At 48.3% G+C, this 27,529-nt stretch overlaps 1 pseudogene; it reads left to right on the forward strand.

Annotated features, from left to right (window-relative positions):
• Nucleotides 1–20,991: 20,991 nt before the first annotated feature.
• Nucleotides 20,992–22,568, forward strand: LOC147918022 (uncharacterized; annotated as a pseudogene).
• The last annotated feature ends 4,961 nt before the right edge of the window (nt 22,569–27,529 follow it).

Consider the following 27,529-nt stretch of genomic DNA (forward strand, 5'->3'; position numbering starts at 1 on the left):
TCTGGCTGCATATCTGCAGAGTAGAGTGAGGTTCATGATCAGAGTGGAGTGATGCCCTGCCGGGCCCCCCAACCTGTGGGAGCACAGGGCTCCCTCAGCAGAACCAAGAGCTTAAAGATAAGCCTGTTATCTTGGCCACCAAGCTAGAGGGAAACAAACAAAGAAAAGCTCTGATCTTTTTTGGAGAAGACAGGAAAAGGGGCCAGGAGGAGGAGGGAGGAATTAGAGGAGCTGTGTTTCTGTATCCGCCACACCCATGGTCAGACATGCAGGCACCCTGCTCCTCTCCCTGAAAAGAGAAGGCAGCAGTGCGGCCACAGGCGAAGTTAGAGTTTGGGGGACGCAGGAGGATTTGTAAATACTGGAGGCTGTCTCTCCCTGAGGGAGAAGTCACACTGCGGGGCAGGGTCCTCGAGCCCCACTCAAGGGATGACAGTTTCCTTTTATCTCTTTCTCTCCTCTGGGATTCAGGGAGTGATTGAGATAATTTACCATTTAATGTGGGCAGATGGCTTAATTAAGCTAAATCGAAAGGCATTCACAGCAGCTCTGAGTGTGTGAATGACTCCGGGGTGGGACCCGGGGAGCCGCGTGCGAGATTCATCCTTGCCCTCTGTTGGGTCTCCTGCTTGGTCCCAAGGCGCCAGGGTGCAGGGTGCCCATGGGGTGAACTGCTTGGGAATTCAGGATCCTGACTTCAGAAGCAGGTTCCTCCTGCAGCCTCTGCCAGAGCAGCCGGGGCAGGTCCTGGCTCATGCTTTGAGAAAGGCCTCTGGGGTTGTGGGCAGTCTCCACGTCCAGGGACAATGGCTGCAGAAGAAGATGGCATTGCTGCCCCCCCCCCCCACCAGGCTGGCTGGGATCTGGGTGGCCACTCACCCAGGGGATTGAAGCCAAATTCCTGCCTTCAGGGAGTTCATAGTCAGGTGAGGATACCAGACTCCTGGGCCTTTACAGGCAAAGCTTGAGAGATCCTAGTCCTCCTAAATTTTACAGAGGAGCACACTGAGGCCTAGCCAGGGGAAACAACCGGCTCACTATGAGCAGAAGAGATGTGAGAACCCAGCTCCTGTCCTGTGAGCATGTGTGTGTGTGTGTGTGCACGTGTGTGTGCATACGGGCGTGGCGGATACAGAAACACAGCTCCTCTAATTCCTCCCTCCTCCTCCTGGCCCCTCTTCCTGTCTTCTCCAATTAATGAGGTTCCTGCCCCAGGGCTGAGTGCTTTCCCTTCTCTATGGTTATGTCTGAAGGGAGGGGTGAGAGCCCCACAACAGGCAGTGGGCTTCAAAGTTGCACCCGCTCCAAGCACGGAGCTTTATAGCCTCAGGGAACAGGCCCCAGATCATTTCCTGGGTGAATTCTACTTCCACAGTTCATTAACTTATCCTGTCTGCAGTTGGCAAGTCTGAAGGGGAGAAACCAACAACAAACCACCCTCTTCTTAATCTCCTCCCACCCCGAAAACACCTTAAAATGATTGTTTTGGCCCAGAGCCAAGGAAGTGATGACGTTTTCTAAACCACAAGGCAACGTTTTTTGGCTCATTATCTTCATTACTTTGTGGGCCAGAAGCCCCCTCCTCACCCCAGCAGGGACCCTGAGTCTGCCACCTGAGTCTAATGCTCCTGGAGGACCCGAGTGACTTGGGCAAGGATGCTTTGGGCCCTGTCTTCAGGGCTGCAGCTGTTTGCTTCAAGGAGGGCTCCACAAGAGGCTAAGCTGGGCAGAGATCACCAGGCAGCTCTGGGGAGGGGACGTGACACAGGAACTCAGGGGCTTGTGTGGGGCCAGGAATTTCCACTGGGGATAGTACGGCAGTGGGATCTGTAAACCCAGAGATGGTGGGACAGTAGACGAGGGTGGGGCAGCGAGCCAGGGGATGATGGATAGAATTGCTACGTAAAATACAGAGTGGCCAATTAAATTTGAATTTCAGATAAACAATGAATAATTTCTTAGTATAAGTATGTCCCAAATATTCCAGGAGACATACTTATACTAAAAAATTATTTGTTGTGATTTGAATTTCGAAGTTAACTGGACATCTTATATTTTTAGTTGCTAAATCTGGCAGCCCTAATGGTGAGGGCGACAACCAGGAGATGGGGGGCAGTGCACCTAAGGATGGTAGATGTAGACTAGGGGATGGTAGGGCAGTAACCAGGGTATCATGGGGCAGTAAACCAGAAATATACCCCATCCTGGACTTCTAAGTTGCAGCCCCCTGGAGTTCCCCAGAATTGGGTGCTGAGGACCTATTTCCTATCCTGGCCAACTCCAACGGACTTTTTGCTGCCTTCCCTAAGATGTCAGGCCCTCAGCTGCTCCCTCCCTTGGAGTTTCTCTCTCCACAAACTTGGCAGAGAGATGGAACACTCTCTCCTCCCACCCTGTAGCCACCAAGCACAAGCCCCCAGACTCTTTCTATTTGAAGGGTTTGTGGATACTGGCTTTGGAGGCACACTGGCCGGGTGTGAATCTGAGCTGAGTCGCCCACTTGCTGTGCATCTGGGTGTGTAATTGACAAGTTTGAGCCTCAGTTTATGAGGAAAGGGGGTAAAAGGAGAAATTGTGATGGTCTAGTGGGTTAATATTTATAAAGCTGTTAGAACATAGCACTCAATAAATGATAACTTAAAATGCCTAAAGCTCTCTAATTACCACAGGGAACCAGGAAAGGGATAATAAAAAATAATAAATGTGGGGAAGTTACACAAGTACCTCTCACTCACAACCATTACCCCTCTTTTAGAAATAATGGAAGCCATCCTTCCCACAGTCCCCTTTAATGCCTGAGAGTGGAGCTCACTAAACCACCTTTCCTCCTTCCTTCCCCAGGATGGCTCTATCCAGCGTTAGCCCAGAAGATGAGCTATGGATCAGAGTCCACTCACCCCCTGGAGGCAGTGTGCATCTTAGGGGGACCACAGCTGGAAGACTCTCCACTCATTCAATAAACTTTTATTGAGCCTCTCCTGTGTATACTGAGATAGACTAGTGAATGAAACAGACCTTGTCCTTGCCCTCATGGAACTTACAATCTAGTAGAGGGTCTCATCTCATTGCCTCTCCCAACTGTGGCCATCTTCACTCGAATGGTTCAGAGACTGGGATGGCAAATTGGTTAAAGTTATAATGGCAGCTCTGATCAATTGGAAGTGGCTATGCTGTGTTTAGCCATGCTCCAGTTCAATGGGGAAAAACTTTGTGATTGATTAGTGATGTCTGCCATGGGTGCAGGAAGGAGAGGTCGTATCCTATGTGCCATTGATATGTACACTGAGCATTTCCTTGCATTCCAAATCATGAGATAAAAGCTCACAGCTTGAATCTTGATGTCCTCTTTAGGACTGTGAATCCGAGTCTCCAGGGGGAAGTGAAGAGCTTGAGTCCCAGCTCAGGGGAAAGTAAGTCTTCAGAGCTGGCAAGTTTAAGTCCCAAAGGAGGAAAGAAATGAACATGAGACAGTGAAGTAAGACTGCACTCCTTGGTCCCTGACGGGCCAGGGCTGACAGATGGGAGAAGAATTCACCAGATAATGAGAGAAACTGGCAGTGAGAAAAGTCCAGTGACAAGTGAAAACCTAGCGACTGATGGAGTGATGCCATCACTGACTCTGTCCCCACCCCCATTAAGCTTCTCAAACTTGAAATGCCTTCCTTGATGATGAATGTTCTGTTGATGCTGAGGATGACAGATAAGATGGCAGCAGATGGCCCTGGGTCTGTTTGGCTTGGACGGTGAGACCCAGGAGGTAGGGACAAAAGCAGTGTGCCCTCCTAGTGTCTGAGACAAGTGCCTTGGGCCTTGCCATCAACACTCAGGAGGTCCCAATTTTACATGCTCATGTGGGTTTTTAATACTCATGCAAAAAAGCAGACATTCTTATAGCTTTAAGGGAACTTAGAGATCATCTACTCCAGGGTTTCTCAACCTTGACGCTATTGACACTTTAAGCCAAATTATTTTATGTTGTGCCAGGCTGTCTTGTGTATTGTAGGATGTTTAGCAATGTCCATTGATGCCAGTAGCACCGCTCACTCCCCTACATTGTTACAACCAAAAATATCTCCAGATGCTGCCAAATGTCCCCTGGGGAGCAAAGTCATCCCTGGTTGAAAACCACTGACTCAAATCATCTAATTTTATGAATAAAGAAACTGAGATCTACAAAGGTGGCCTGCCCAAGGAAACTTTGGTTTGTTCTTTGGTGACTTTCCCTGGAGAAGTCTTCTATAACAACCCTTACACAAAGAGAGTGTCTTGTAAATATGTGATCATACAACTTATAGTCCAACCATATAAAAACTTTTAGAGTTAATCTACATTTAAGAAGAGGAGGGTTTTGTTCTTGTACCTTCTCCTGAGGGCACTAGGGCTGGGACCTTTTACAATATTTCTTCCCACTCAGACCTTCCTGGAATCCAGTTCAGAACAAAATGTGCCAGGCTTTAGTGATGGAAACCCTACCACTCTCAGCTCCCATGACAGTACTGCTGACTTGAATGTCAGACTTTGCAGGTCTTGGTATTGAAGGGGAACGAAGGACCTAGGTCTCACCAGGAAGGGAAGAACTCCAAGGTTAGTAGTGGATAAGCTATTTCAGGGGCAGATACGGTGACTGACTAAGAAATGTGGTGGGCTGTCCATTTCACCAATAAATCTTATTTTCTTTCTTCTTAAAGAAAAGAACATCCCACTGTTAATTTGCTAGAGCCCAGAGTTGCCCCCAGCATTCAAAGTGGCACAGGGACTAGCAGTACATTTCTATTATCTTCCTAATGCAGACATCAAGACCTGCTCCCGCAATGCTATTTCACATTTCCAACTAAAAAGCAAGCAATTTCAAAGGCGTTTTGCTAGCCCTGAACATTTTTAATGATGTGTTCTTTCTTGACTTCACTTATAATATCACCCCTATCAAGTGAGTCTAGGCCCCTGTGTTTACTGAAATAGTGAAAGGAGATGGCTAAATTTAGATTTCGCCCGCATGTGGGGTGGTAGGTAATGCTGAAAGCATAGGCTTCAGAAGAAAAGGACAGTTTACAGGTCCTTTGAAATTCAGTTAAACTTGAGTCTCTAACTAATTAAAAATGTGTGAGCTGTGTTGGTAAATACATATGACCCAGGTCTCAGGAGCATGAGAATTTATCTGGGGAACTGTCCGTTATCAGCTCATTTTTACAGCTTTCCCTCCGCAGTTCCTTGTTTGTCAATCTTTAGTTTGTTTTTGGCTTGGTGACATGATGCACTGTTTCTGCATGAGATACTAAGCTGTTGGGGCTGTTAGGACGCTTGTTTCTGTGCTGTGTTAAATAAAAATGTCCTGCTCTTCCTGCCTGAGGATGATGCTCTTGCATTTAGATGCACTAGAGAGCTAACTCACGCCAACTAACCTCCTAAGAGATTGATGGTCTTGAGAAATGCCGCTCCCAAACAGCCGAGAATCAGGAGTTGCTTGGATGGTCTTGAGGCAGAATGTGGGGGCAGGAGGTTAGTTTATGCTTTTAATGGTCAAGATATTGTACCACGGGTGGCAGGTACCTACATCTCTGCTCTAGAAGAATTCCTGCCAAGGAGTACAGGTACCCTGGGTCCCTCGCCTGACAAAGCTAGAATCACTGATGTTCATTGGTCTTATTTGCCCGGACACCATGAAAACCACCCCATTTCTACTAACTCATTCTTCATGTGTACAGGTCACAAAGTATGCATTCAGTTCTTTATAATATTTTAGTCCTGGGAGTATTCAGGTTCTCTCTATAACTGGTTAGACTGTCAAGTCTGGATGACACCATCGGAAAACTTAAGAGCATCCAATGAGCTTTGGGACAACTAATTTTGCTACCAGTTTTACTCCCAGATGAGGGCTTTATCTATAAGTCCCGGGCACCTCTCTACAACAACTCACCCTCACTCAGAGAGTTCTTTCCCCAACATGGATTTGAGTGATTTCACCTACATTCCTCACCCCTCCCCCATCTCCTTTTGTGACCCAGGATCACATATTTAGATTTGCTGGTCAGGGCCAGGGTGGCCATCAGTGGCCATCGAGGAGCAACACAGTTCAAACCCATGGCCCAGACCCCAATCAATTCTCTAGTCACTTCCTGAGTGCCAGGCTTGGTAGGAGTCTCAGGGCTGGGGAGAGAGATGATAACTCAGGGTCCCTGATCTTTCTGGACTCTTCGTCTCATGGAAGAAATCGACACAGAGATAATCAACTCTCATGGAAGGCAGACCATAATAAAGGCTTAGTTGCAGTACCAACCAACAAAATGCTGGCATGTTTGTCTCCCTCACTCAACTGTGAGAAGAAACTTATTTCTCTGATTCCTCAGCGCCAAGCCCAGGGTCAGCCCACATTTGTGCACAATAAATGTTTATGGAATAAATGAAGGCATCAGCTGGGAACCACAGAGCACTTCCTCTCCAGGGACCAAGCCAAGTCAATGAAAGACACTTTCTCCCTCTAACTAGATGCCCTCTTTTGTCTTCTGGGCTCATTTTCTCCAGGAAACTTTATATGCAGTTCAGAAGTGGAGCTTTCCTACTTCCTCTCCTCACTCGGCTTCCTAATGGTCTTTCATCCAGTCAAGGCAATTGTGATGGGAACTGTGGAGACTTAGACGGACACCACCAACTCCAGGGCCACCCTTTGGAGATTTGGGATTGATCATTTTTATAATACATGAAATGAGATTACACGAAGATAAAGGCATTTTAGGATGGATTTACTGGAGGCAAAAGACAGAAAAGCACTCACACAGGCCAAAATAAAGGAGATGATTATTGTAAGGTTACAGGGAAGCTCATGGAAATAAAGTACAGCCCAGTCTCTTGGAAACTGGATCTGGGAAATCTGAACTCTTAGGGCTCAAGGTAAACACTCTCTTTGCTTCTCTTTCTCTGGGACCTCCATCGTGTCTCATTTATTTACACGTGGGTGCCATTTTCCTCTATTTGGCTTACTCAAGAAGCTTCTCTGCCTTCTGTAGGGGAGGAAGACAATTCCTCTACCCTCTAGGTCCTTCTGGCAGGTCTAGGAATTAAAATGACATGAGACAGAATAACAGAAGAAAATCAAACAAAGCTTTATTACATGCATATGTGAGAAAAACCCAGGAAATCTGAGTAACTCAGCCAGAATGGCCGAAGCTGCCACCTTAAATACCATCTTCAGCTAAAGACAAAGGAGGGTGTTGGGGGTAGTTGTTTTGGGCTTCAAAGGGGAGGAAGGCAATTCGCATGGAGATGGAAAAGCAAATGTTTGGTAGACAAAACTTTGATAAGAATAGGCTTAGCGAGGACCCTCACAGTTTATCAATAACCGGAGTTATCTATGGTGATAGTCTGTCCTGGGGACAGGCCTTCTACTTTAAATTCTTTTAGGCAGTTAGGGAGAAGGTCAAAGTTTCTTTCAGAATCTTTTGTCCTTAACCAAAGAGACACATTTTGGGGTGGCCAATTCTGATCCCCTACACTTCTAATAAATTCAGCCTGTTCACAGCTTTGGCTTGTGAGTGAAGTCCCCAACTCTCCACAACCTTTGAACTTTGACTGAGTTCTGGGTCTGTAGCACTTACTTAAAATTCTCAAGAAGGTGAATCTGATTGGTTACTGACCAGCCAATAAATTGTTCAACATTGAGACAAGATCTGATTCTGGTCCAATCAGCTGTAGCTGAGGATCACATGGAACAAATATGGCAGCTTGGGCCTGTCCTTTCAGGAGGGTTATAGACTAAGATAGATCTCAGAGAGAAAGAGAAAGGTCTAGATACCCTAGAACAAAATTACTATGTTAGGTCAGTTTTGAGGTCATCAAAGGTCCACAACTTTAGGGAAAATTGTGGCAGGAAGAAAGGATCTCTCCTGGTCATGGTGTTGATAATTTAGAGGACTGTAGGGTAGTTATGAGTGATTGTGTAGTGTAAACTTCAGGTCACTCTTAGCCTTTTATGTGTGAGCAGAGTCTCCTCCTCCACTGCCAGCTGCCTCCCTAAGTCACTGTACAACTGTCAGCAAGAGGAAAGATTCCCAAAGCATGTGGCAGGGACAGTCTCCTTGCCCACCCTAGAGCCCACTCCCCTTCTGCCATACACTAAACTAGAAACAGCCCCACATGGTTGTCTGCTTCCTGGCAAAACTGGGCCTAAATATTTCTAGGAGCAGCTAGACGGCTTTTTGTTGGGACGGTCTTCTGAAGATGGAGAAAGGTGTCCATTTGCACCACACTCTCAAGCTTAAACCTGTGACCAGAGGCTACACAAGTGCAGGTATGTTAGATAGGAATGAACCAGTTCAAACAGATCTGGGCTCAAACGAGTGTTGCTTCCCATTTTTAGCTTTTTGCTCTTTAAAAGTTTTCTAGGCTAGATTTTTCTGATGAGCTGCCAGGATTCTGTATTCAAAATTGCACTCTAAAAAGTCCAGAGACCTGGGTTCCAGTTTTATCTCTACTACTAACTAGCTGTGTGCTCATCATTCGAGAGTCACTTCCCCACCCTAGGCCTCAGATTTCTCGCCTATAGAAAGAGGGACTTGGAAGTAGATGATCTCTACGGTTCTTTTTTTCTTGACCTTTTCTCACCCAGCCTTTACTGGGGCCACATGTCTCACCCAGCCATCCTCACCTCAGTGGGAATACACCCTGGACTCACAGCTGCCCTACCTCTGAAGGTTTAACTTCTCTCTTCTCTCTCTCTCTTTTTTTTTTTTTTGGTGAGGAAGATTAGCCCTGAGCTAACATCTGTTGCCAATCCTCCTCTTTTTGCTGAGAAAGATTGGCCCTGGGCTAACATCCGTGCCCATCTTCCTGGTAGGAAGCCTGCCACAGCATGGCTTGATAAGCGGTGCGCAGCTCCACGCCTGGGATCCGAACCTGCGAAGCCCGGGCCGCTGAAGCTGAGCGCACGAACTTACCCACTACACTGCTGGACTGGCCCCTACTTTTCTCTTCTCTTTGCTCAATTTCTTCAGCACCTAAGTGCCTCTTGCCCTTGCCAGCTTGCACAAGGGGAACGGAAGCCCTTGACTCTAGAGAGTCACTCGTTTTTTCTGCCTCTTTCCACCCCAAGCCCTCCTGAAAAGATCTTTCAGGAGAGTTCCATTCAGCTCCCTGGTGTTCAGATCTATTGAAGGGCTGACCTTCCACATCAATAGACTCCTCCATTGTCCCAGAATGGGTAATTCTGAACTGAGGCCACCGCAGAGCCAGTTTGCAGGGAGTGAAAGATGTGTTGTGGCCGCCAGGCTGGGCCAGGCATCCCGCGGTCAGGCCATCAGGACCCTGACTGGCTCTGCCCTCTGATGCTGTGTGGCTGGGTCGGAGGACCCAGGCCCACTCTGGCAAGCCATCCCTCCCCGCCTCGCAGCCTTGTTCCCTGTCTCATAGTGCTTCTGCTGTCTTCCCTGGAGCCGTTCCTCTCTTGGACTTCATTTGCTCACCTTCCTGGTTTGTGTTCACACCCTCCGATGAGCAGCTTATCTCCTTAAAGAAGCTGCACGGCCACACCATGGGGACAGCTTGCAGGACTCACAGTGAATGTGTAGATTCAGGGTCATCAGGCTGTTGGGCTGCCTTGCCCTCAGTCCATCCTGAGGTATCGGTATATCCTCACCCAACTCCTTGGCTTGGGTTTGACCTTTCCAGGCAGAAGCATCTGTCCTTCATAATAGTGCCCTCTTCATCCTGCAGAGTTTACGTCTCCCCAGTAGCTGTGCCCTGGGGCATCCACTGGCCATGACCTGGTACTGGAGGGGAAGGCTCTTTCTGCATTTAGTTTATTCTCGAAGGAATGAGGCTAATGCAGCAGATAGCACCCTAAGAGAAAGGGACCAGAGAGGGCGGCATCAGGAAGGGGCAAGGACAGAAGTAAACCAGGCGCTACCCATGATGCAGGAGAGTTGGTTGAATCACAGTGTTTTTCCAGGTGAGGTGGATTGAGCATCAATAGCTCTGTCCTGTAGAAACTGCCAAGCAACCTGGGAAGTGTTCATTCATTCATTCACTCATTCATACAAGTGATTAAGATTTACTGAGTTGCTCCCCTGATATATTCTGTGTAGGCAATATAGAAATAAACAGATCCCATGTCCTGCCTTCTAGGACTGTCACTTGAGGGAAAGAAACACAGAAATAGATCATTAAAGTGCCATGTATCACATCTTTAGAACGGGAGGAGGGTGGGCTGGGGAAATGGGCAATACCTAATGCTGGTGAGGTTGTGGAACAACTGGCTCCCTCACATATTGCTGGTAGAAATGCGAAATAATACAGCCACTTTGGAAAATTGTTTGGCAGTTTCTTAAAAGTTAAATATATACTTACCTTACAACTCAGAAATCCCATTCCTAGGCTTTTACCCAAGAGAAATGAAAACATATGTCCACATAAAAACCTCTACACGAATGTTTATAGCAGCTTTATTTATAATTGTCTAAAACTGGAAACAACCCCAATGTCCTTCAAAGCGTGAATGGATAAACAAACTGTGGTACATCCATACTTTGGAATACTACCTAGCATTATAAAGGAATGGATTACAGATCATGCAACAACATGCATGAATCTCAAAAGGATTATGCTGAGTGAAGGAAGCCAGGCTCCAGGTTCCATTTATGTGACATTCTGGAAAAGGCAAAACTACAGGGGAAAAATAAAACCCACTCAGATTGGTGGTTGCAAGAGACTGGGGGTGGGAGGTGTGGCTGACTACGAAGGTGTATGGATTCTTTTGGGGTGATGAAACTGTTCTGTATCTTGATGGTGGTGCTGGTTATATGACCAGATGTGTTTGTCAAAAATCACGGAACTGTACGCTAAAAAGGGTGTATTTTACTCTGTGTAAATTATACCTCAGTGAAACTGGAAAAAATAATACCACTTGGTTTAGATACTATGTTACAGGGAGGCCTAGGGGGTATTTGCTTCCTCAGAAGGTGGCCCTGTCCTAGGGGTGAGGTGCAGGGGACGTGCAGCAAGGAGGATTAAAAGTGGCGACTGAATTTAGAGGGCCGCATCCTGCTAAAAGAAAGAAAACAAGGTAGTGGCTAAGGGTATGGCCTAATCCTAGGAGAAGCTGACGTGAAGTTTCACTGGCCAGGCAAGGAAGCAGGAGCCAGACTCTAAGTGTATTTAGGAGTGTGTTTATGTGGAGGAGCGGGGGAGTGGTGGTGTCTGGAATGTACAGATTCAGAAAGGACACAGAGGCAGTGGAGGAATAAGGTCAGGCCTTGTTCCCATGTGTGTGATCACGGCACTGAGCCAGGAATGTACTTATGTGCCTTGTTCGCTTCCAATAAAACCCCTAGACAGCAACTCCAGTATAAATAGCAAACAAGCAAACCTGAGGTTCTTCTGCATCAGAGTGGAACAGAGATGTTGGTCCTGAGGAGCCTGAAGGCCTGAGGTGAGTCCAGCAGCAGCCCCACTCGTCCCCAACCCCTCCCAGATGCCCTCTTGGCTCCTGGAAAGCTAGCGCCCCTCTCCCCAGCAAAGCCCACCACACACGGGTGCCTGAGCCAACCATGGCCAAACAAGTGACAGGTAGCAGCCCTCCCCAGGGGCGCTGCCCGCAGAGGCTCGCTGGCTGCTTGCTAAATGGAAGCTCTGAGGCCTCTGGGGCTGCAGCAGTTGGTTTCCTGCAGACGCTGTTTGCTCAGCCTGCCCAGCAAGCCAAGGAGAGAAAGGGGATGCCCCAGGGGAACTAACCAGGAGATGGTGAGGGGACCTCAAAAGGAGCACACACCCCCATGACAACAGTACATCAAGGCCCAGGGTCCTCAGGGGCCTCGGGACCCCATGATCTCAGATATCTCCAGGTATTGAGGTCCTTTGGGGTACAAATGCCCAGGACTTCAGGGGAAGAAATGGGGCCCATCACCAAGAGTGAATTTTGCCAAAGGGGCCAGTCAGGGCCAGGAATAGCAACAGCAGCTATGGCAGTCAGAGAGCTAAGGGCAGAGACCAGAGATGGACTGCTTGGGTTCAGATCCCAGCCCTGCCCCTCATGGCTGCTGTGTCCCTAGGTGAGTCGTTTATCCTTGCCGAGTCTCACTTCCTCATTTGCAAAATGGGGAAAGTCATAGTACCAACCTCCCAGGGTGCCGGGGAGACAAATGAGTCATCCCACGTCAAGTGCTCGGAGCAAGCTGGGCGGAGAGTAAGGACTCAATAAGGTTACCAACAATGAATGACTGGGCTTACGGAGGCTCTCCAAGGAGTTCCAAGCACGTTCTGGGGCTGGACACATTTGTGGGGCCTGCTTCTTCTGCACTGCACCACCCCCCATCACTCGGCCCTCCTGTGTGCAGTTTCAGCCTGTGCCTACGAACATTTCAAGTTCTGTTCAGTTCAGTTCCGCTGAGACCCTCGCCCCTGCAGCAGTGTGGGAATCTGCAAGACGCAAAGCCTGTATTTGCATCCCTGATCGGCCACCTAACTTACTTTCTTGCTCATTCTTCCCCCCACCATTCCACAGGGCGGTTAGGGGGACTGCGTGAATCGTACTGAAGCATAAGAGTGCCTGCATCCAGTAGGTGCTCAGTGATGCTCCCTCTGTCCTCATGCGGAGCTCAGGAGCCAGTCCCCACGGTCCCTAGCTAATACTCCTGCACCACCAGCCTCATATCCCATGTTTTCGGGAGGAGGGGGTCTAGTTCTGGGCTGGACCTAACCTGTCCTATCCACCTCCCAGGGCCTCTCTCCTGACTGAGCTCTTCGGGGCCCAGGACAGGCTCCCTGGTGCTAAACGGAAGATGGCGTCTGCTTGGGCTCTCTCCCCAAACCAGTGAGGGTTAACATTTTGACATAAGTATGTTGTAATCCAAGGAACTCAAGCCGCCAGGAGAACAGTGCGGCATGACCATGCCCATTGCTGCCTGGGGAGAGGGGCCCAGATGAGCACCTGGGGCAGACCCTCTGAAAGCCCCTTTGGGCTCTGGCTACAGCCCTCTTCAGGCAGCCTGAGGTCCCGAGGGTTAGGACTGTCCTCTGGGTGGAGATGCTTTTTCTTTTGCTGCTGCGGCTGGAGACCCAGGAAGCCTGAGCTTTCTAGTGCTCGCTCATCGGCCACTTGCACACCTGTTTTCCAAGACCAGACCAGCAAGAGCCTAAACACTATGAAGGAGAAATTTTTCTGGGGATTTTCAAAGAGTGTAGGGAAGAGACAGAGTAACAGAAGTTCTAGTTTAGCATCAATAACTTATGTTTTGATATTGCAACTGTTTTTGTACTTTATTTTCTTTCCTTCTTTTTTTTTATGTTGAGTCCCTTTTAGAATTTCAACCTACCTCAGTTGTACTAAGGGCAACACAAAAAAGAGACTTTTTTTTCCCGACTCACTTGACCAGGGAGAATGGGGAAGCTTTGTCCTCCAGGGAGAAGCAAAGCCCAGAGGGAAAGAGATGCTTGCGAAGTGGCCCTCCTCAGACGAAGGACAGCCCCTCCTCACTTGAAGCTTGGAAGAAGAAGAGTTGGTTCTGTTTCAGGAAAGGAGACCGTTGCCTCACAGGCCTTAATTTTTTTCCCAGAGTAGCCTTCCCTGCTGGAAGAGCTGTTTCTGATTCTATGTGTAAAAGTGGATTTTTGAACTATCAGTCCCCCACATGAAATGTCCCCCTTTAACTGGGACTTTTTATGTAAGGGCCACTTCGAACCCCAGAAAAGACTGTGGGCTGGATGATGGCCCTGTCTGGAGTGGCCCACACAGTTCTGGGCGTCTATCTGTCTGTCTGTGTTGCCCAGACGCATTCCAACTTACCCTTAGTAATCCTTTCTGGACAAAGGGTGCTAAAGTAAATAGCAGTCTCTGTATCTCCAGCAGCAATCTTAGATGGCCAAGGAAATGCGAACCTTAGAAAATAAATAGCCCTAATATTAGCCCAGGCACGTGGACATGTTTCCCCAGCAGGTGTGGAAGAAAACCTTAAATTCTCACTTATTTTTGAAACATGCCTCTTGCACCCAAATCTCCCAGGATGTCACTAAATGTATTTTTGGCCCAGAACAGCAGTGATGACCTAAAGTCTGCCCCAAGGGATGAGCCAGCATCCACCTCTCAGTTCCTTGGGCTCAGGGCAGCTGGCTGTCTCCAGAACAGGCTGAGCAGCCCATGTCTCCTGACCCCACATGTCCCCTCTGCCACCAGGCAGGCAGCAGTTCTAGGGTCACAGCACATGCCCACTCCCTCCACCATAGAGAAATGTGCAGGTGACAGATGCAGACAGGTCACCACGCAAACCCCAGATGTCATGCTGTCATGGACGAGCATTTACTGTATACAGTAGTGATGCTGTACAGTGCGTCAGGAGGCCTGCGTACAGCATCCTCTCTTGTTCACAGGGCTCTGTGTTCGCGGCTGGGGCTGCACAGAGACTCACAGTCTGGTGCTCACAGGTTGACAATCTAGTTGGAGAGACAGGACATCCTCATCACGATAAGTGCTGATTGTGTCCGATTGTGCAGATAAGTGCTATAGAAAAGCACTGAGGGGAGGGACAGCCCAGAGAGGACTGCGGAGGCCAGGGCTGAAGAGGCGCAAGAAGGAAATGGTATCTGAGTGGGGTCTTGGTACAATCCTAGACCTCAAATAAGTAGGGAGGAGGAAGGCTCCCGAAGAAGAACTGGGAAAGGCAAGTTTGATGAGGCTGATAGAGGCCAGGTGACCAGAAGCATAGCTGTACTGCACAGAAGCTGGAGTTTATCCTGGAGCATCAGGGAGCCACAGCAGGATAAGGAAACAGGCCTCAAATGTGGGCTGCAAGACCAGGAAGTCCCTGCCAGCCTGAACTTTACATTCATGTTAATAAATGTGGCGCCTACAGAACAATGGTAGGCTGTGGGCAAGGTGGGTGGGGGGAGGCAGGGGAGAGGAGAGGCAGGGAGAGGAGAATAAGAAATCTTCATTGAGCTTCCATTGGGTCAGAAGACTAAATGCACTCCCATAGATAAAACAACCACAGTATAAGGCAGTATACAAGAAGCATCACATAACTGCTGTAAGACCCAAAAGTTTGCTCTTTTAAAGCAAACAGGAACATTTTTATAATTATTTTTATAGAATTATTATATTTTTATAATTTTCATAAAATGGAGTCAAAACCTATGGGGACTTCTCACTTGAAAGATTTTAAAACAAGTTAGAAAATTCTGTTTCCCACTCTTTTTTAAGTGTACAGATACAAGCGATTTAAAGGTATTACAAGCGGGGCTTTGGGTAACAATGGAAACACCCAAACATCTGTTTTCAAGTGCTCTTTCTTTAGCATGAGTGTATTTTTTAAGAGACAATCAAGCATCACTTTTATCTTGAAGGGATAGATCAAGAGTGCTTATTTAAAAACTCTGACAGCCACTTGTCATCACAGAGAAGGGCGATTAAATGGAACATTTGTCTTTGTAAGAAAAACATGATTTATCATTAAGGTTGGTAACTCTTTTAAGTACTTGCTGTGAAAAAACTGGGGAATCTCCGTGATATGATAGATCTTCCTGGTCACTCCATATCCCATTACAAAGTGGTGTAAAGACTCTATTATACTTTGAAACCTTATTTTTATAAAGTTAACATCAACGACAATACTTAGCATTTTGTGCGCGTCTGGCTTTAACTTTTTTGCTGTCGAGTGAATGAATATCAAGTGTGGTTCCCTGTAACCTCACTTCAGGTCCCTTTTTTTATCCCAGTCAATAGTTTTCCCATAAAGCATTTTTATTAAGGAAATCATTTCCTCTTCCCCCAAACATCTTTCCTTTAGTGGTTCAAAAACAGTTCTTTCTCACGTATTTCTAGTATTTAAACAAAATCTAGCAAATCCCGTTAACTGAGATGTTGGAAATCTCTATATTTTTAATCAAACAGAAAGCAAACTTCCTATAAGGCATAGTTTGTCTAATATTTATTTCTTAAAATTTTCAGCAATATTTTCCATGCATCTTTCAATAATGACTACTGACAAAAGATGGCATTTTTTGTTCCATATTGCTTTTCAATTATTTCAGCCATTTTTCATGGTAGAAAAAGAAAGTGTTTCCCTAAGGGCATGTGGGTTTTTATGTTTTGCAATTACTAAGAACACCAAAGACTCTTGTATACTTTTATTATCACATTTAATGAAATGTTGTTAAGTACTGGCGTAAGTACTATAATGACTTTAAGTATTGATGAAACAAAGGAGGAAGTTTAGGTTCATGGTCTGGATGCTTAATTTTAAAGATTTTATTGGGGCCGGCCCGGTGGCAGAGCGGTTAAGTGCGCGCGCTCCGTTGCTGGCGGCCGGGGTTCGGATCCCTGGCGCGCACCAACACACCGCTTGTCAGGCCATGCTGTGGCGGCGTCCCATATAAAGTAGAGGAAGATGGGCATGGATGTTAGCCCAGGGCCAGTCTTCCTCAGCAAAAAGAGGAGGATTGGCATTGGATGTTAGCTCAGGGCCGATCTTCCTCACAAAAAGAAAAAAAAAAAGATTTTATTTATTTATTTATTTATTTTCCCCCCACAGCCCCCGTAGATAGTTGTATGTCATAGCTGCACATCCTTCTAGTTGCTGTATGTAGGATGCGGCCTCAGCATGGCCGGAGAAGCGGTGCGTCGGTGCGCGCCCGGGGTCGGCACCCGGGCCGCCAGCAGCGGAGCGCGCACACTTAACCGCTAAGCCACGGGGCCAGCCCTGGATGCTTAATTTTAAATAGCTTACTAATTGGGAAGCTTTCTGCTATCATTAGCTAATATCTCAAGGCAAAAACTCTTAGGTCAATAACCTTCATTAACAATGATAAATGTCAACCATATTTCAGGGAATTATCTTGAAAATGTTGAATTTTTTGTCAACTTCTTTTCAGATACAATTAGATTGTCATTGCTTTTGCCTTATAATAGGGCTAATAAAGAGCTTATCCAGAAGAAGAAAGGTCGTTCTAGATATTTTCTTGTTGTTTCTTACGTTTGCATTATTGATAATATCTCTAATCCAGATTTCTTTGCAGGATCTTTTAAAGCCGTTTGCTCATTTTGTGAAGATTATATAGATACATAGTAGGCACTCAAAAAGATGTTGGTTGAACTGAGAAAAACCTGACATGATACAGTTATTTCCTCCTTACAAAGCCTTAAGATCTCACAGATCCCAAAGGATTGAGATCCACGATCTATGGGGCCGTGAGCGGGGAGCAGTCTTATGCCGTCGCTGGTTTGAAAGGGGAAGGGAGAAGATTCTATTCCCGGGTTTGGGAGGATCAAGGTGTAAATCCTCAGGGACTTCTCAGCCAAGAAGCATCTTCCTGTATGCCACATTCTCTCTGGGAGGGGTAAAAGCCGGCCACAGGACTTAATTCTTCACTTTCCCCCAGAGTGATGTGTACGGATGAACAATCGAGGAAGAGCCCAGCCCAGCCTCGTCTGAGGTGCGCGCCCAGGCTGGGAGAATCAGCTGTGGTTTCTGCCCCTGATAAATGGGGTGGTCCGATCCGAGCCGGCCCGGTTCTAACCTCAGAGGAAGTGATCCTGGGGACAGACCCAGGGCAGGCACAGCGTGTTGGCTGGCAGGTCTATGATCACACAAACACACAGCCCTTTGGCAGTCTTTAGGCGTCAGTTAGGGTTGCATTTGGCTTCTTGGGACAGAGACTCACGCTGGCTTACCCAAATGGGGCTTCTACTTTTGTCATATAACAAGAAGTCAGGGGCAGGTAGTCCAGGGATATTGTCAAGAAAGTGATGAAGGTTCTCAGATCCTTCTAGGTTCCTGCTTTGCCCTCCTAGCATGAGGTTCTCCTTTTCAGGGTTGTGAGATGGCTGCTTCCTCCCTGAGCATCTCCTTCTCCCTCCAGGCAGGAAGAAGGGGAGGGGTGAGGCCAAAACGCAGTCTTCTCCTCCCGGGCCTTTGCCTTTTTTTAGGGATGGACAGCCCTCCCAGAGATGTTTAGCTATATTGTATTGTCCAGCCCGGTGGACATCTGCAAGCGAGCCTGAGAGAGCAGATATTTCAACTGAGCACATTACCTCTCCCAAATAAAATCGGTGTTTATTTAGTAAAATGAAGGGGAAAATGGATTCTGGGATACACAAGGAGATCTGGACTATCTCATGAGTGAGCCACCCGTGCTCAGTTCCATACTGAATACACTGATGCTTGCCTTTTCATGGTCCCCTCTCAGAAACATTTCCATCATGCCTCGGACAACATATTACATAAAAATATTGTCAAGAAGCACCATGCTGGGAGAAAGTCTTGGAGTGGGCTCCCTGCGTGCCCAGTCATGCTCCTGTGCTGGTCTGTGATTCACTCCTGAAGTATTTCCGTGGGCGTGGCAGGAGTCAGGATGCCTGGGCCCTGCTTTGGTTTACTGGGAGCTCCTCCGCGTCCTTGACCTACCTTACGGGTTCTTGAGGAGGACAGCTCCAAATCATAAATAACCAGAGCCATCTGCAAGAGACTGTGCAAAGGCTGAGCCTGCCTGGCGGACCCACAGCGTCTACCCCTGCTGTTTAGTATGACTCCCAGCAGCCCAGCGGCCCAGCAGCCCTGGAGGGCATTGGATTTCAGTGTCCAGGAGACTGTGTGTGGGAGGCGCTCCCAGATGAGATGAGCTGGGGGCTGGCGGCGGGGGAAGCTCGGGGCTGGGGAGCCAGTTTTGCATGAAGCCATGATTTTCTCTAGCTCCTGGGTGGATTTGCCACTTCTGCTCTAAGCCTCACCCAAGGGTGGGTGATATCTACAAGATCTGTATATTTCGTTCAAGCTGAATTGAATTGATATTTTGTTCAAACCCTGTTTCAAGAATTTTTGTGCCATCCTGGTGAAAGTAGCATAACATAGGTGACTCTGAGCATGGCTAATAATCACCTGTGTGGTGGTTAGGAGGAGGACGGATGGGTAGTTAGGGTTTTTTTCCTCATTGTCAAATAAATAAATATACACTGCAGAAACTTTAGAAAGTACAGAAAAGTTTTAAGAAGCAGGAAACAAAAACCCTTCGTAAGTCTTAGGACCCATTTGATAGATTATATAGTATCCACATACAGTGCCTATGGCAGAAATTACTCCCAATACCAATCCCCCATTCTTCATTCCCACCATAACCCCAATTTTACCTAGGGTAGCAATGCACCCAGGTAAAAGATGACATTTCTTAACCTCCCCTGCAACTAGCAAGTGCTAATGGGTTATAAGTGGAACTTAGGTGGGCTTTCCAGAAGACTCCTAAAGGACAGAGTGGGGCAGACAGGGCAGGCATGCACACGTTTTTGTTCCTTTCTCCTCCGTTTATCCTGCCTGGAATGTGGATGTGATGGCTAGAACTCCAGCAGCCATCTTGGGTGTTTTAGGATTGAACCTGTGTGCTAATGACAGTGATGCAGAAAGCTAGAAGGAACCTGCATCTCTGATGACTTTGTCGAGCTATTATACAGCCTTGGAATACCTGTTCTGGGCTTCTTTTATGAGAGAGCATAAACCCCTAATTCATTTAAGTCACTGTAGTCATGTCTGTTAACAACAACTAAAAGAAATTCTTGGGGCTGGCCCCGTGGTTTAGCTGTTAAGTGCACGTGCTCCGCTACTGGCAGCCTGGGGTTTGGATCCCAGGCGCGCACCAACGCACTGCTTCTCCAGCCATGCTGAGGCCACATCCCACATATAGCAACTAGAAGGCTGTGCAACTATGACATACAACTATCTACTGGGGCTTTGGGGAAAAATAAAAGGAGGAGGATTGGCAATAGATGTTAGTTCAGAGCCGGTCTTCCTCAGCAAAGAGAGGAGGATTAGCATGGATGTTAGCTCAGGGCTGATCTTCCTCACAAAAAAAAAAAAAAAAATTCTTAGCTGATCCAGTGCCTGACACAGAGCGAGGGTTCAGTAAACGTTTGGGGCAGCATGTTTCTCTGGAAGGAGCTTTGGGCAATGAGAAGAAGAATGGGCAAAAGAGTCCTCGTCCTGTTCTACAACTCCCTAAGTGACCAAGTTTCAGGCTCTCTCTGGGCCTCAGTTTATTTTCTGTGAAGTGCGAGGGCCAGGCTAAATGCTCTCCAAGGACTACTTATCCCTCTGAATCTACGGACTGGACAGACCTGGTGCTCCTCTGGTTCCACCTCTTACTAGCTTTGCAACTGTAGGTGGGTCACTGAGCCTCTTGGAGCCTCGGATTTTTCATCTCAGTTGCCAAGCATATCAGGCACACAAGAAATGTTTGTTGATTGAGAGAGGAAAGTGGGTACCATACCACCTGTCTTGGCTGCCTCCCCAGATGATAGCAAGGATAAAATAAGATAATCCTGCACAGTGCCGTCCAGAAGAGTGGGTTGCTATAATTCAAATGGCTCCGGGACTGGCTTGACCTGGCCTTCCCGGCCCCACATACAGCTTGTGTCCTAGGTACTTGCCAGGACTCGCCTCTACCACAAAATGGACCTGCCACCTTCCTTCCCAAGAAGCTTCCAGACTGCTTCTTGGATGGCCAAAGTCCTTGGGCAAAGGAACAGTCCTATGGCAGGTGTGAGGGAGAAATAGAATCAATCCCTCCCTGAATGAAGTTCAGAGACAGCATCTTCCATCTCCCGGCTGACCCCTTCCGAGGATGCCAGGGACTTCTGCCATCATTTGCCTTCAGGAGAGGAAGCCATGGCCAACCAAGGGGCTCCTGGATTCCCATTGGCCCAGAGCTCTACCTGTGCCGCTGGTTCCCAACAGGAAGTTCGGTTGCCCTGGCACTCAATCTCCATGGCAACCCCTGCTTCTGAGACACTGAATGGAAACTGCTGGTGTGGGGAGGCCAGTAGCAGAATACTGATTTGCCTGGGTGTCTGTAACGACGACTGCATCTCAATACCTTTCCAGATCCCCAAAGAGCTAAAAATACATCCGGCTCTGTCTAGGGCTCTCCAGCCAGGCTGAGCATCTCAGAGTGAATATGTGCTGACTCCAACCTGCTAATATTGGTTATCTTCGGCAACTTGGGCTCGGGGGACACGGAATGGGGCATTGAATGCAAAATTGCAGAGCACAGGTCTGGAGGGGTATGCTGGAGAGAAGAAGGTGGAGAAGTGAGCAGGATCTCCTGAGAGGAAACTGAGGGGTTCTGCGGGGACAGCCAGCAGAGAGCACCTTGAATCCTAACTCCCTGCAGAGCCCCAGCGAACTTGCTGGTCCCACTCATGATTCAGGCATGTGTTCATTTGCTCATTCAACAAACGTACATTAAGTCACACTCTGTTCCAGACTCTGTGCCAGGCACTGGGATTACAGGTGTGAATAAGAGAGTGCATATGTTCTCTGCTCTCTCTAGAGTTTACAGAATGTTTGAAATCAGAATCTTCCCTGAAAGTGCAGACATACTCGGTGGATACCTGGATGTCTTCTCTGCTATGCAGTGAGCTTCCTCAACTTGAAGATGATTTTACTTGTAACCCTGGCAGCATTTGCAGCCCATACTAGGTGGTGAGCTAATGCTGGATTGAATGTACTGGGGTGGAATCAAATGGTGTCACAGCTGCAGCTGTGCCCTGTTCTACCCCAGTGCATCAGCCCTCTCTGAGGGCCTCCCAGAGGCTCTGGCCAGCTCTGCAAAGTGCGTGCTCAGGCTGTGAGGTACTGTATTCAGGGCAGATGAGGTGGCCGCTCCACTGACACCTGCTCAGGGAGCTCAGTATAAAGTGACCGGTTGAATTAATTCCTAGCCTCCTTGGCAGGATCTACAGACAGACATCCCCCCACCCCATCTCCTTCCCGTAATCGCTGCACATGTCATTCAATTAATTCTGCATTTCCCAGAGCAGGAAGCTGTGCAGAGTTTATAGCAAGCAGTCGGTGCCAAAGCTACTCTCAAAAAGGCAGGTATCACACACTCAGCCCCGGTCCCAGCTCCAACCCCAGCCTCCTCCACAAGGCAGATGAGCCACAAAATGGAGAAATGGAAAATGACCACAACTTGGGGGGATCACTCTTAGATACACGTAGGTGCTTTGCAGGCACATGAGGATCCCACAGATGACGCGCCAGATCACGTGAGGATGCTGCCCTGACCCTAATCGCTTTCCTGAACCTCAGGGGGTAAGATCCTGAGGCTGCTCATTGGCTTGGAGCAGAGAGAAGGGGCTGGGCTCCTGGATGCACCCCAAATCCTTCAGACTGTTGGCTGAGAATGAGAATGGTTCTATGCAACCTAATCCTCCTTTTTGGCAAAGCAGCTCCAGATAGCCCAATAGGAGCACCCACTGCCTGAGGGAAGCAGCTCGGCTTCTGGTTCCCTCCCGCATTCCTTGGGCAAAACAACAAGAGCATCTCCTTCTGCCCTGATTATTTCCTCCTTCGTGAGGCGGGAGCAGGTCACTGACGGTTTTCCTTTCCCCTCTTGCTGGAGGAAGGATCCTGAGGCTCCCTGGGAATTGATCTGTAACTGATCACCCGTCTCTACTGGTGGCTCCCTGCATGGCCATGGGGTGGGGCAGGGACCCTGAAGATCCAAAACCCAGCATGAACCCTTCAGAGGGCACTCCGAGGGTCCTCTCTTGGACCAGGACCCCAGCCTTCCCAGGTGCTGGACTCATTCAGGGCTTCACCTGAGATGCTTCTTACCACCCTATCCTCTGACTCAAGCTGCCCGCAGGCCAGTCTGACAACACCTTCCACTGGGTCCAGTAGGACCCTTGTCATGGCTCTGTGGAGGGAGAAACAGTGGAGAAAATCTGCTGATCAGGGATACCATCCCACGAAACAGCTGATCATGTGTCTGTGGCCTCGGCAGAAGAAAGAGTCCTACACATGGGATCAGAAAATCTGGGTCCCAGGGGCCAGCCCTGTGGTGCAGCAGTTAAGTGCGCACGCTCTGCTTTGGCGGCCCAGGGTTCGCAGGTTCGGATCCTAGGTGCGCACCACTTGTCAAGCCATGCTGTGGCGGCGTCCCATATAAAGTAGAGGAAGATGGGCACGGATGCTAGCCCAGGGCCAATCTTCCTCAAGAAAAAAAGGGGAGGATTGGCTTCGGATGTTAGCTCAGGGCTAGTCCTCCTGACAAAAAAAGAAAAGAAAATCTGGGTCGCAGTCCTGCTTTTCCACTAACCAGATAGTCACTTTAGCTATGGCTAGCCCGTCGGAACCTGTTTACCCACCTCACAAGGTTCTTGAGAAGATTCATCAAGAGAATGGATATTCAAATGCTTTGAACAATAACGTACAAATGTGTGGAATTTATTCAACACCTTCTTTATCGTTGGCACTGTGCTAGATGATGTGGCAAACAGAAGCGGTGGCTTCTACCCTCAGGAAGCTTGTGTAACCTGGAGTTGACGTCTCAGGGCTGTAAGCAATGTGATATCTCAGACGATTGGTCGTTGTTCCTTAGGGAAGGCAAGAGGGGACAGGAACAAGGTCTACACATGCAAAACAAGCCAAGGACACATAAACAGACCATCAGGCAGTGCCCTTGTGTTTAGGAAATGCAACAGGAGATTGGGAAGAAGGGAAAGGGGCCACTCAGCATGGCTGAAATGTCAGGGAGGGCTTCGGAGGAGCCATTTGGCGCCGGACGGCACAGACGGACTGTGAAGGTGTTCAGAGTTGGCTTCAGAGAGTTGTGTGAGAGGATGGGGTGGGAGAAGGTGTTGAAGGTGGAGGGGACCCAGTGAGCAAGGTATGGAGGCCCAACATGGGTGGTGTGAGGGAAGACAGCCTGCCGGCAGCAGTCGGGAGAGGAGACCGGGAACAGGTGGGGCTTTGGGCTCCTGTTTTAGGTCTATCCTTTAGCAATTGTTTGCCTGAGGAGCTCAATTAGCCTGTCTGAGCCTCAGTTTCCTCACCTATGGAAAGTGGGTAATGATAGCAATATGTACCTGAAATGACCAGTGTGAGGATTCTATTAGATTCAGGCCTTGATCCGCAACTCACTAGCTGCCTGACCCAGGCAAGTTAACTCCTCTGAGCCTCAGATTTCTCATCTTTAGAATGGGAATTACACTTCCTCCAAAGAGTGGTGTTAGGACTAAAGGAGCTGATGTGTGTAAAATATGTGGCACAGAGTAAATGCCCAGCGGATGCGATAATGTGCTAGATCTACTCTAGGGAGGTGGGGCACTGGGAACTTTTTTGAGCAGAGAGGAAGGTTGAACTGAGCATCCACCCTCTCCCCTGTGACCAAGGGAGAGCATTTCTGAATGCTCCACGTAGCCGGGGAGGGAGAGCCCAGTGAGGAGCAAAGCCTCTCTCCATCCCTCTCCCAGGCTTAAGGCAGCGAGTTAACCACGCCAGCCACGGCCCTGCGGGCAGACTTTCATCCCCTGAGCCTAAATGACCGTTTAATGGCTATACCCAAGGCAGGGCTGGAATTTAGGGAGGGCTCTCCTCTGGCAGCCAGGGATAGGTTGTGAACCTCATTTCTATGTTGGAAGGAAAAAGAAATCATTTTAGTGGATTTATTTCCTTGCAGGCACACTGAGTCACAGATCCTGGACATCCTCCCTCAGCCAGGAAGCCTGGGTTCCCCAAGCCACTCCTGCTAAGGCCTGGTAAGGTAAATGCACTCCAGCTGCCAGGGCCACTGGGCTCTGGGCACCTGGATGAAGAGCAGGGGGTGTGGCAGGCTGCAGAGGCCCCAGGTGACTCAGAGCCTGCTACCACCCCTTGGTCCTTCCTGTAGGCAGTCCTCAGAGAGCAACCCGGAGCAGCTGGACAGCTCACCATCGTGGGTTTGGTCTCAAAGTCCCCCTAATGTGGGCCCCACCTTGTACCCATGTGGTCAGGAGAGGCAGCTTGGAGTGAGCAAGGACTCTGCACCAAAGACAGAAACACTGGCATCGAATCTCCTTTACTGATGAACTGAGTGGCCAGCAAGGGCCTTAACCTCTCGGTGGCCCGTTTTCTTTGCCTGCACAATGGGACAGTGCCCTGCCCTGCTGGTCTCATAGGATTGACATGAGGACCACTTGGGTAATGCTGTCATCTAACAACTTACAGATAATTATAAATGACCAGGTCACTTAAGTGCCTCCTTCTCTCTTGGGCAAATAACCCCAAATCTTTGCCCTCTAATCAAATTTAAATCCTGTCTCTTTCTGCTATACTTCTTCCTGCTTCTACTTTCTTCTGCTGCCCTTCCACCAATTCTACTTCTGGATACATAGCCAGAAGAATTGAAAGTAGGATCTCGAAGAGATATGTGTACACCATGTTCATAGCAGCATTATTCACTATATTTTCATGTCCTTGGCCTGCGGAGCTTGAAGCCCTCTAAATAGACCATCCTCTAAGCCAAGCTGGACTAGTGTGCACTGGTGGGGAAGGACCTCATGGCGCCCACATGGAGGTCCGGCAGGGGCTCTGGCCAGTGAGCACCCCTACCCTGCTGGCACTCCCCCCTTACCCTCTGGGTGTGAGCAGCTGCCACACCGGATACCTGGCTATTTCTCTCTGTTTGCCTACTGCCTCCCTCCCCTCCCTGCCTGCTGCGAGGTCCTCATCCACCAGCGCTGACGTCAAAGGCTGGAGCGTCAGCCGAACCTGCAGGTGAAGCCAGTGCTTCCCTGCAATCGAGGGGCTTGGCTTCCGGAGCAGCCACCTGCTTCCTGCCTGTGGGCTTGGCTGAGCCTCCCCTGCCACAGCCTCTCCTCTCCCTCCCAGAGAAGCCCTGGGCCTCTCCTAGGTGACGGGGCCTCTCCTGGCTGAATGGCTGTGTCTGAGCACATAGCACCTCAGGAGTGGGTCTTACTTTCCTCTTTTCCCTTGGGTGCGAGCTGGGTGCCTGGCTCAGAGCAAGTGCAGGTCTGATCATCAGGATGATTGTGTGAATGAAGGAATGAATAATTGTGCTGAAGATCTCACAAACAGTTCATCCCTTTGGGATTTGGTTTTCCTCAGGACATGAAATCTCTACCAACACTGAAAGCCCCTCCTCTCCTTCCTTGGGCCAACTGCGTGGGCATATTTTCTCCAAAAGGATAATTCCATTGCTTTTCCTGGGAGTTTCCAACCCCAAAATGGCTCAGGTTTGCGCAGTGGTGCCAAATGCGGCACATAAATTATTCTGAGCAACTCCCAGCTGGGTCTTACACAAATAGTGAAGTAGAGGAGGATCATTCTGGTTTCCTCTTTCTTCGTTCCTGTCTTCCCTACTGTCACTGATGGAATGAGTCACTCATTGAATCATTAATTCAAACAGTTAGAGAGCACCAGGCATGATAGGTGCAGGCTGTACAAAGGGGTAGTGTGAACTCTGCCCTGGGGAGCTTGCGGCCAGAAAGAGTTAGTATATAAACCAACAGTGCCGAGGTCAGGGCGGCCTACTCCAGGGAGGCCTCGAAGCCCAGGGAAGCGAGGAGGAGGGACCCCCCCTGGGGGTGTGGCTGGGAAGACTTCAGGGTGGAGATGAGGCTGGAGCTGAGTGTGTGGGCCTGAGCCAGGGAATGAGAGAAGCCTGGTGATGGGGTGTCAGGCCAGGGAAAGAGGAGCTGTGTCTGGGAATCATCTAGAAGACAGTGTTTCATTTGACATGAGAAAAGGGGGAGTGATGACCCATTCTTCCTTCAGCAACTGATTCCTGCTAAGATGTTAACTGTTAATTAAGGAAAGTGTTAGCCGCTAACAGCTTTAAAGAGGGGCCCCTCCTTTTGAGGACTGTATTTGTTTTCGTTGCCTGCTGCCTGGGAAGAGTGTGGCTTTGGAATCAAGCAGACCTGGGTTCAAAACTTGACTGCCAGTCACTGCCTATAAACTTGAGCAAGTCATTTTCTGGAAACTTCACTTTCTGTAAAGTGGAGATGATAATTTCTACCCCATAGGGTTGTTGTGTGGATTAAATGAGACGTCATATGGAAAGGGCCTAGGTCAGAGCTGGCACAACAGAGCTGCTCAGAAATGTTGCTTTTACCACAAAAACGTAAACACCGTATTACCATACGATCCAGTAATTTCACTTCTGGGTATAGACCCAGAAGAATTGAAAGTAGGGTCTTGAAGAGATATTTGTATACCCATTATTCACGATAGCAAAAATGTGGAAGCAACCCAAGTGTTCATCAATGGATTAATGGATAAACAAAATATGATATGTGTGTATATACAATGTGTATATATATACACAAATGTGACGTATATATACAATGGAATATTTTTCAGCCTTAAAAAGGAAGGAAATTATGACACATGCTACAGTATAGATGAACTTTGAGGACCTTATGCTAAGCCAATCACAAAAGGACAAATACTGCATGATTCCACTTATATGAGGTACATAGAGTACTCAAGTTCATAGAGACAGAAGGCAGAATGCTGGTTGCCAGGGACTGGGGGAGAGGGCAATGAGGAGTTATTGTTTAATGGGTACAGTTTCAGTCTGGGATGATGGAAAATTCTTGGAGATAGATGGTGGTGATGGTTGTAGAACAACATGAATGTACTTAATGCTACTGAACTGTACACCTAAAAAGAGTAAATTTTCTTATGTATATTTTACCACAACTAAAAAAAAAAAGAAATATTGCTTTTATTTTCCTTCTCCAGCAGCAGAGCCTCTACCAACTTCTCTGTTCTTTGTA

Source organism: Ceratotherium simum, chromosome 2, assembly GCF_057802395.1.
Source record: "Ceratotherium simum simum isolate JZ-2026a chromosome 2, ASM5780239v1, whole genome shotgun sequence".
Taxonomy (NCBI): Eukaryota; Metazoa; Chordata; class Mammalia; order Perissodactyla; family Rhinocerotidae; genus Ceratotherium; species Ceratotherium simum.